Here is a 10,656-nt window from a genome sequence, read left to right as displayed (position 1 = left end):
TTTTATATTTCATGATTTAAAATGCGCACTTGAAACAAGGTACAATGCCCATAAAGCATTTTTAAAACTTGGTACAGGGGTGGTAAATTAATCCATTAAATCACGCAATGAGAGCACTTAAGTAATGAGGGCGTGAGGGAAACAGAAGCAGGGGACAGGAGAGTGGCCCGACGGCAGCATGGCTTGACCCTGCAGATGAATCCCACAGAGCAGCCATTGGTACTGCAATGGTGGAGCTCCCATGTCTGTGTGCCACAAGCAAGACTTACTCAGTTCTCAAGAGTTGCCACTGGACAACTTCATTACAATTGGTCAGGTTTAAATAGTAGTGTACAGGTGCTATGGCTTATGCCTGTTGGAACCCATTTTTCCAAGTCGAAAAGCACAGTCAATGATTTTATCCACTGCCTCTGAGACAAAACCAAAGGGTGAGTTGTTTGGAACTGAAGAAATAAGAACGGAGATCAAGTCCAGTTGATTATAAGGCAGTTATGAAAGCCGATGTACGAATTCAACCCAACTGCAAATTGATTTATCCTTAACTTTGAGTGACATATAAGTGCAACTACTGTTCATTTCTTATACTACACTTCACTCCTTCAGTGTTTGTAATAAGTGAAATATTATGATAAAGAAAAGATGACTGAGAATACGTAACACTGAAAATAAAAGTGCAGGCTGGGCCCTAGAGCTATGCCATTAGAGGACTATAACTTGTAGTACTTTGTGGCTTATAGCGTAGAAAAAAGTCACTGGCTGGCAGGTGAGTATGCCTGTATAGTGATTACTTCAGCTGAAAATCTCCTAACATAGTTGCCAGCAGGTAGAACAGCATTGAATTATGAGGCAGAAATGGAAATTCCAAATCCCAAATTGGGTGTAAAAAAAAACCTTGTGGGCAGACAAAATTTGACACTTTTTCCATTTATTTTTAAATTTGGCATATCCAATTCCCAGCCTAATTTTGAATGTACAGTTAACTTTTTACAGCCATTGGATTTTATCCAAGACAATGGTGCTTGAATACTTCTGACAAGACCAAACCCTAGACCTAGACCGAGATTTAGAGGAATTCAGCCCCATACTTGGCGAGGCATGCCCCGTATCTACACAGCACCAAGTGTTTGGCATCTTCAGGGTTTTCTAACGTAAACAATCACAATGGCCACAGAGTCTCAGCCCTTAATAACATTAACGTCGCGGTGGCAACAGGGCAAGCAGAGCAGCCCAGACGTCCCTCTCCCCAGCAAATTCCACCAGATAATACCGGGGGATCCCAAGGAGATCCCAGGCCAGCCAGTGAATATAAGCTCTCCAGCATGCCCAAGGTCTGCCTCTGGGTCTCCCCCTCTTCAATGCAGAGGAGCAGAGGACCCTCTACTTCGAGGTCCCCCCAGACAGCAGTGCTCCTCACCCTATCAAGGAGAGTAAGCCCTGCCACCCGATGGAGAAACCCTACTTCGGCCGCTTGTATTTGCGATCTCTCTCTTTTGGTCACTACCCATAGCTCATGACCATGGGTGAGAGTAGGGATAAAGATCGACTGGTAAATTGAGAGCTTTGCCTTTCGGCTTAGCTTATTATTCACCACCACCGTCTGATACAATACCCGCATTACTGCGGCCGCTGCTCCTAGACGGCAGTTGATTTCTGAATCCCTTTTTCCCTCACACGTGAATAAGACCCCGAGATACTTGAACTCCTCCACCAGGGGCAGTTGCTCCCCCTCACATTAAGGGGACAAACCATCTATTTCCAGGAGAGAACCATTGCCACAGACTTGGAGGAGCTGATCCTCATCGTGTCCGCATCACAATCAGCTGCAAACCTTTCTAGTGCGCATCAAAAGGTCACAGTACGATGAGGCTAAGAAGACGACATCCTCTGTGAACAGCAGAGATGCCACTCCTATGTCCCCAAACTGGGCACACTCCATACCAGCACCTTGAGATACTGTCCATGAATACCAAGAACTGGAGGGCAGATAAAGCACACCCTTGGCGTAGTCCAACACCAACTTTGAACAAGCTTGACTCAATACCGAGAATGCAAACACAGCTCTTGCTCCGAGTATATGGGGACCAAAGGGAAAAAATCTGGTCTGCTGTTTCGCGGCATGTACAAAACCTGCATTGTTCCTCCTGAAACTGAGGTTCACCTATCAGCCGTGGCCTCCTTTCCAGCACTTTGGCATACACCTTCCCAGGGAGGCTGAGGAGTGTGATTCCTTGATAGTTGGAACATTATATTTATTATATATTCTTCAGAAAATAGTGTTCACAAATAAGATTTTTTATTATTTTAAATTTTAAAGTAAATTATACTATTTAACTTATTTGGCTAAACTTTATCTGACCCACAAACATACAGTACATTAATTTGGCAAACATACAGTATGTCTGGATAGGTTTGTAAAACTTAATATATATTTAATAGGCCTACATATTTGAAATTTCTGTCTGTATTTATATATCCACCGACACCCCCCCCCCTTCTCTAGTGTAAATGGTTGTACGTTTCTTGCAGGTATAAATGTCTCTTTGTCAATGTCCGTTATGAATTTTATATGCATCAAGATAAATTTCTCTGTGGGGATAATAAAGTATCCATGTATTTAGCTATCTATCTACAGTATCTATTTTACAAAAAATTTATTTGACAACCAAGTATAAACATATCCTTTCTGGAGTGTAATTTTTCATCAGTAGTTTAAAGCATTTAATTAAATGATGTGTTCTTCCATGAGGCATTTTTTCTTATTTGACACTTTGATGTGATACAAAGTTTTAATGACCACATGCTCTTCAGATGGTAAGATGAAAAAGCACAGGGCCAAGTTATATTAAATTATTTAGGAAACATTGGCTTGCATTGCTTTGGAATAAAGCTTGTTTAATTTGTGAAGATAGCCAATATTGTTTGTTGTAACTTGGCCTCATTTTGATTGTCAATACTTTTAACAGCAGGCCTAGATTTTGTAAGTTTGAATTAATGACTAATAGACAGTGCTCCTTATGCATGAGTAACTCGGCTTTTTTACGTTGGAAATATGCTGAGATAAAGTTGACCGGTCCTACAGCCTGAACACAATCCTAGACATGGTTGCCTGGCAGACTTCCCACAGCAGAGACTTCTACCCACCAAACGAGACACATCAACAGGCAGAATGACCAATTATAAAACCCCACTCAAACACAGCCTTACTGGTTCATAATCAGGGCGTTTGGCTAGAGAGCCCTGCCTGCAGCAATTCCCATCTCGGGCCCAGGACTCTGGCAGGTGGACAAGAGCAAGCCGGTGGAGAGAGGTGGCAGGCTGAGAAGAGGTGTGTTGGGGGGCACGGGTCAGCGGAACAAGTTTAAATTCCAGTGAAGATGTTTTTGGCCTTGATCACTGGGCGGATCGATTCGGGCTGATTCTCTCTCAGATACGTCTTATTTTATTAGTGGCTTCGGCCTTCTGCAGCCCCATTCCAGTGTGATCAATACTGCGGCTGGGACGGGCCGTATTTTTCTCACTTTTAGTGCCTTAACGCTGTTTAACCGTGTCACCTGATAAACGGCGGGCCCTCCCGAAACGCTGATTTCCTATTGATTTCTCCCTCACTCCGCCATCTCTCGCCCCGTCAGTCTCGCATTGTTTTTATCTCCAGTTATCTCCTCAATCCCTCCGCCTTAAAGAGCCACAGGGCCCATTGCCTCGGCAGGGCCACGGAGGCCCCGTCACATTTCCAGTGGAGGACGGTCGCACTGAAGCCATGTCTATGAGTCTATGAGCACTACTACAAAAATATTCCACCACACACCAGCTCAGTGCAGCAATCGCTTGGGTATATGTTTACAAAAGACTTTTCAGCATCTGCATTTATAAACCATTCACACTCAACATTTTTTGAAGAAGAACAAGCTAAAGATTCAAGTTTTCCAGTCCTGCTGGATATCTGAATCTTTAACCCTACCTTCATGGCCTATCTTTAATCGAAATTGTAGCAGATTGTTCAAGAATGTAGATGGTGAATTATTTAGATCTATGCACCTCCATCTTTTCACCTAAAGACTGAAATATAAGTGCAGTCTGCCTCTAAAAAAAACAGGTGGCAGGACCTGTCTGCAGGACATTTTGTAAAGGTACTCCACCAGTCAGAATGCCTGCATCTACCCTTCCTCTAAGCAGACCAAAATGTTCTCTGTCCTGCCCATTTGCTCAGATGCCACTAATCAGAATGACTGAACGTCAGTCACGTATGGACCTGGTCACTACTAGAAGCCTGCAGCAGGAGAGTTAGTATCAACTCAAACAGCATTCAGCTTCTACAGAAGCAGAATCTGGGCCTTACAACAGATAGCAAGACAGTTTTAAGAAAAGTTATATTCATCATCTCTGCCACTCAAGTCGAAAGTTGTGGTAACAGTAAATGTGTGGAGCAAAGTCAAAAAGCAGCTATAGGTTAGTCTGTAAGACAGCCATCAAATTTATTAAAGCATGCAAAACTTGTAGTGTAGCTTGATGGGGTTCAGGACAGACAGATTGTAGCAGCCAAAAAAAAAAGGTTAGGGAAGGACACGTCACTTCAGAGCTTCTGTCAATATTGTCAATAGTTCTACAGACTACGGACATGTCCTAAATAACATTGTGATCCTACCCCATAACTGCTGTCTATGGTATGAGAAGGCTTTGTTGTGAAATCCCAGTTAATGGACCATCTTCTCAATTTCCCCTTCAAAGAGAGAGGATTCTGTCTGGCCACAGCCTTCAGTCGAAATACAACATGCTACACAACTCAATGGCTCATTGCATTATTTATGCAAAATTAAAGCAGTTGCTGCTTCCCCTCTGGAACACCGCATCCCTTATTGATCCCATTCTGGAAGTGCTTCCATAAATTTCTCCATCCCAACCTTAATGGCACAGCATGCAGGGCCTTATCATTGCGTGATTTAGGGACACACACTGTAAATCGCTGGGATTGGAACTCCAAGTTACCACACTGCATACTATAGGTCTTCTCACTGTAGTTTATTTGTTTTCGCATGTGTTTGTGTGTGTGTACATGTGTGTGAAGATCATACTTTTCCACAAATCCACAGTTTAAAAACAAAATTATTTGTAACTCTTGAAGTCTATCAGGACTTTTCAAAAAAGAAAAAATGGGCTGTGGGGTTTTAAAAAAATGTTCAATAACTTCTGAAAATCTAATTTACAAGATAGTTGTGAATAAGTAAAAAACATCCATAAAACTCTGTTATATAGTCTGCTAAGGCTGGCTGCTTGGTTTTTATTAGGCCTTTCAACCTTTTACAATGGGTTAAGTGATAAACTGACATTCATTGCCAGCTTGCCAAGTTACACAGCGACACGTTTTGAGAAACCAGCCGTAAAGCCGTAACAAGAGAGGCAGAGGCAGGGTTTTCTATTAACACGGGAGAGAGGCATTTCAGAGAGAGCGACTTTCTGTTCCCACTGCCTCCTCCCGCGACATTCAAGCAGACTAGTGGATCGCTAGCACCACCTTGTGGCAGCATCTTCCCATCACAAAGCCGAGCGCATTAATCATGACCAGGGGAGTGTAAAATTCAATCGGCTCCTTCCATCCATTTCGAGTTGCCGTCTGAAGGCCGGCCTTGTGTGCCTGAAAAAACCTCCCTACACTTCATCAGGACCCCTACTTCATAACAAATGGAGTGTCTTTCTCATGGAGTTCTGCCATCAGAAAGCAGCGTTCTCTCTATCCATTTAATTCCAGAAGCAGTGGAAGGGTCAGGGTAGGAGCACCTAGCTACATTGAGTACCCAGTGCTTCCCAGTCACGCAGTAAACTACCTTTTAGGAATTGTTTCTCAATAAGAAATGATCAGTCCATTTATCTGCAGCAGGCCGGCTGTCTCTTTGCCTAGACCTCCAATATTTTTCGTTTGACCTGATCAGGGCTATAAACTAGACTGAGACACTTTCAATTTGTCACCTGAGCAGGGAGCTTCAACAACTGATTGCATCTCCAAATGTAAAAATTCCACCTGCTTGAAATTCCTTTTTTATTTTTTCAGCCATTTTTTCCCAACTGCTTAGCATTCCTAGCAAAATCTTTTCCCCAGCTTCCCCCAATGCTTTGCAATAGCTCTGGCCCATCTACTGAGGATTTATTATAGTCTTACCAATGAGGAATGGACGTGTCTTTAAATTTACAGTATTCCTTGCTCTAAAATGTGAGTAGAATATCAAATGAAAATCACTGTGCTTTTAAAAAAAAGCAAAGGCTGAAAGTCAGGGAATTCAAACAAGAGTACAAGAAAATATCTGAAACAGAATACACAACAGAGTACAACAGAATATTTAAATCCATATGAAACCATTTACTCATGCTGTCTAAATATAATTCACACACAATACCATGCCTGCTAGCAAGGCAGCACATCCTAAATCCTTCAGAAAACAAAACGGATACAGCCAATTCCATCTTTTTCCATTTTGACACCAGCTTAAATCTGTTTTTACCTAATGTCTAGCTTCTTTTTTTGCAAGAACAGCTTTTCAAATAGAATATTATATCCATTATGTAAGTACTAAATATAAAAAAGCATATGTTGTAGTCATCAATGTATCATGATATTTCTTAAATGACTCCGAAATAGGTTTAAAACAAGACATACAGTGAGCTCCATAATGTTTGGGACAAAGACTTTTTTTCTCCTTCTTGATTTGGCTCTGTAATATTTTGTTATGGTGAGAATTCTTTGGTCACCAAGTGGTCTATCAGGCCCTTTGGAATTACTGAGCTCACCAGTGCTCTCTTTATTCTTTACGATGTTCCAAACAGTCGATTTTGGTAAGCCTAAGGTTTGGCCTTTGTCTCTGACTGTTTGTTTTTTTTGGCACAACTCTGGTCCTTGACAAACAGCAATAACAGACTCCAATGGCAATCAAATGCCTCAAATCAAGACTAGATACTTAAAGGTCTCTTACACCTGCACGAAAGAAGCAACTGAACACACCTGACTAATCGGAAACACCTGTGAAGCCATTTGTCCGAAACATTATGGCACCCTGAAATGGGGGGGGGGGCTATGTATAAAAAGTGGTGTTATTTCTACATGGGAAAACCAAAATGTATTAAGACACCCTATTATACGCAATATGCTTTTAACTAAATATGAATTGTTTGATTACAAATCTAAAATTATGGAGTACAACCAAATCAAGAAAAACTATGGCTTTGTCCCAAATATTATGGAGCTTACTGTATATACTATTTATTGTGTATACTGTATATATATATTTATTGTATAACTGCTTTTTAGACTTTCGGTCTTTTGACAGACACAAATGTTTAGAAACGATTCAGTTCTGCCTTAGAAGTTAATTATGTGTAAGTGGGGTTCTCAGGTGGCATGCCTAGCTAAAGCATGGGCTCCCAGTGCAGTGATTCACCGCATGGTCGGATTGGCTTTGCAGGTGAGTGTGGCAGGAAGTGTGGCAAGACGGCATGCAGGGTGACACTGCAGCCGGTTGGTAGGGACCTTTTCAGCTGGCTGGCTATTTCCACCTCAGCACACAATAACAGCTTCTCTGGTCAATCAGGCAACTGCAGACTGCCTGCACATGGTGAAGTCCTATCGTTCACTGTGCTGCTGAGCTGACGGACCAGAAAGTGAAAAATACATGCAGCAGACTACAAACATTTCACAAAAAGGTGTGTTCTTGCAAGAAAATATAATCCAAGTAGATATATAAATACACCATTCTTGGATATTAATTTTCCTGCCAGTAACATGTTGCTTACGTAGAGAAAACTTTCACACAGATACGTGGAAAAATGTTAGCGCTTAATTATTATTTTTCCCCTTTATTGTCACATCAACTTCTTCCATCACTACTGTATTTTCATAAAAGTAGGCTTACAATACTCTAAAGATGGAAGTATTCATGATAACACCATTTATTGCTGATCACTATTTCATGCCCCTTCATGTTAACAATTTAAATCATTCAATGATGTAATAACATGGCATATAACAGCACTCCAATGGCAGATGGATACCAAAATTTTATAGACTTCACTAACCATAATTGTCTATATTAAGTATAAAAGGCACAACTGTATTATAAATGTGTTCCATCACAAAGCACTCCTCTGTGGTGCTGTTTAAATCTATGGCATGTTTCATGTATAACTCTTCGAAAATCAGAGAAATGTTTGCCTATTTAGATTGTATAACTAAAAAATCAGATATGAGAATAATAAACAATTCTCCACTTTCCTGCTCACTTTTCCATGTGGTATGCAATAGCTCCAAAAGCTATAGTGGGACACTTTCCATTCACACACTATTTATAAGCAAAACTGAGACAACCCAAGTCATTAAGTTTATGATGGAACATTTAAGTAAGATGTGCAACATCGCCTTAATGAAATGGACACTTCAGAAGGATGTAATTATTACTCTACAATAACATCTTCCCTGTTCCAGTGTTGTTAGCAGATTTCCATCACTGAACATGGTTAATGTGTCTCCAGCAGGATGGAACAGTTAGTGCCACTACCGTGCAAAGTGTACACCAACACGATTAAAGACAGGGCGATAGAAAAGCTAAACTTTGAACAAAGCTAATCATGAATTGTGAAAGTCCAAGAGTCCCTTCAAGTTTTATAAGCACAGTTAAATATTCTCCAATTGTACAAAATATTCAACACAACCACAGAGTAGAAAGCCTTGGACAAGGTGGACTAAGGACTAGTAATGAAGACACAAAAAGCTCAATGTAATGTATAATTCTAAAAATAAAAAAGCAAGATTATTACTGCATGTGATAATTCTCCCTTCGAGTGACTGAATTATTCTTTGCATTGCTGCTATTATCATCATGATTTCCCATGAGATAGGACTGGGCGCATGTTTGCATTTGGTAAAGGACAGGAGAGAACTAGGAAGGATGGATTTAATCTGTGAACGCTGGTGCTGAGGAAGGCCCTGCCCAGCCCACGGTGTTTCGCTACAACTCCGCGGAGGTAATTGAAACTCTGATACACTCTCCACGGCAAAGCAAAGTCCTCCTTCGCCTCCGTTTCCCTGGGGAACCATGAAGATGCGCTTTCTGCCGCTTCAGACCGATTGGAGGACTAAGCAAGGAAGTCAGCCCCACTCTCTCAAACTGCTGGGGGGGAAGTGTATTTACATTTCCTCTCCCCGCACCGATCGATGGGATTCCCGGAACCCGACACCTACCGCACACTGGAGAAAAAATTACACTTTTAAAATGTCTTTTAATGACTTTACTTCTTTCATTACCATCGGCATTTGTCAACACTGCTACCAGATAAGATGCATTCAACAGACATTGAAAGCTACAGCTGGAACAGAGCAAGACATATGCAGCCACAGTGTAGTGTATTTAGTTGTGATACACATGGACAAGTAGGCCCATGCCAGATAACAGAATATTTTATCCAGTATTACGAGTATCATAATAATAGGTGCATTGAAATGAACTGAAATAACAAATATTAGTCTTTTACATGAACTTGCTGAAAATGTATGCTTTACTAAAGATATCTTCTTTTAAGTACATGTATTATTATTATGTTTTTTAACTGATGATGAGGAAATTATCTATTTGAAATTAGACTCTTTGCAGTAAGTACATACTTCAGTGACTAACCAACTTAGGCTCATACACTTCAGAATGGGCCTCACCCTAACCTGTGCTCATGTATTCACAGACCTATATATGTATTTTTTTATTATGATTGTTGTTGTTGTTCCAACCAGCTCCCCTGACTTAATATAAAAAATTAAACAAAACACAAAGAAATGGTACTTAAATACAAACTCAGATCCTAAGCAGAAAAAATGAGAAGACACATTCATCTTGCATGCATTAAATGCAAGCCTAGGGAAATGGCCTGAAAGGCTTTCAGTGAATGCTTCTGAGAGTTACAGCCCTGAAAGACTCCTGTACCATAAAACTAAATAGTGAGCAGTAAACAAAGTGCACTACATTAAGATAAAGGCCAGGGAACATGTAGAATACCCAACAGCGAAGAGAGAATAAGATATTGAGAAAAATGTTTGTAAAACTACAGTTTAAGAAGACACTGAACACAAAGATTCAACACATCCCAACAATATGCGCAAACCAGCATAGAGGACTACAGCACAACCTAGTTTACCTACAACATAAAATCTTATATTATATATATTACATATTATATATATAGTTGACCTTTCAAAACCATTTCAAAAATTTTCAAGTTTCAAGTTTTCAAGGAAAAATAATTAGGTGTAAAAGATTTCCTCCCTACACATGGCAAGCAAACGAACGGATATGACAAGACTGACACCATTTGGCAATTTAACGTACTACACTGTTACGCAACGGTCTGGCACAGAACGGCAGGGAGCCGGGCCAGGGGCCTGGAGCATCACAGATTCTGTAAGATATTGCCATTTCCTGGAACTTTTATGTAATCAAACCTTTCATGGACTAACAACAAGGCTGACAATCCTCAAGTCCTCAAAGCAGTCATTAATGATCATTTCAGAGGATTATAATACTCAAAGTATTACAGGATATATAGTGTCTGATATCAAACACGCATTTAAAAAGACGTCCCTGCAGGATAATTTTGATGTCATGACCCTAAAATGTTTGTATTACAGAT

This window comes from Anguilla anguilla, chromosome 11 (genome assembly GCF_013347855.1).
Source record: "Anguilla anguilla isolate fAngAng1 chromosome 11, fAngAng1.pri, whole genome shotgun sequence".
NCBI classification, from domain to species: domain Eukaryota; kingdom Metazoa; phylum Chordata; class Actinopteri; order Anguilliformes; family Anguillidae; genus Anguilla; species Anguilla anguilla.
The sequence above is the reverse complement of the archived record's forward strand: the minus strand, read 5'-3'. Positions refer to the sequence as shown.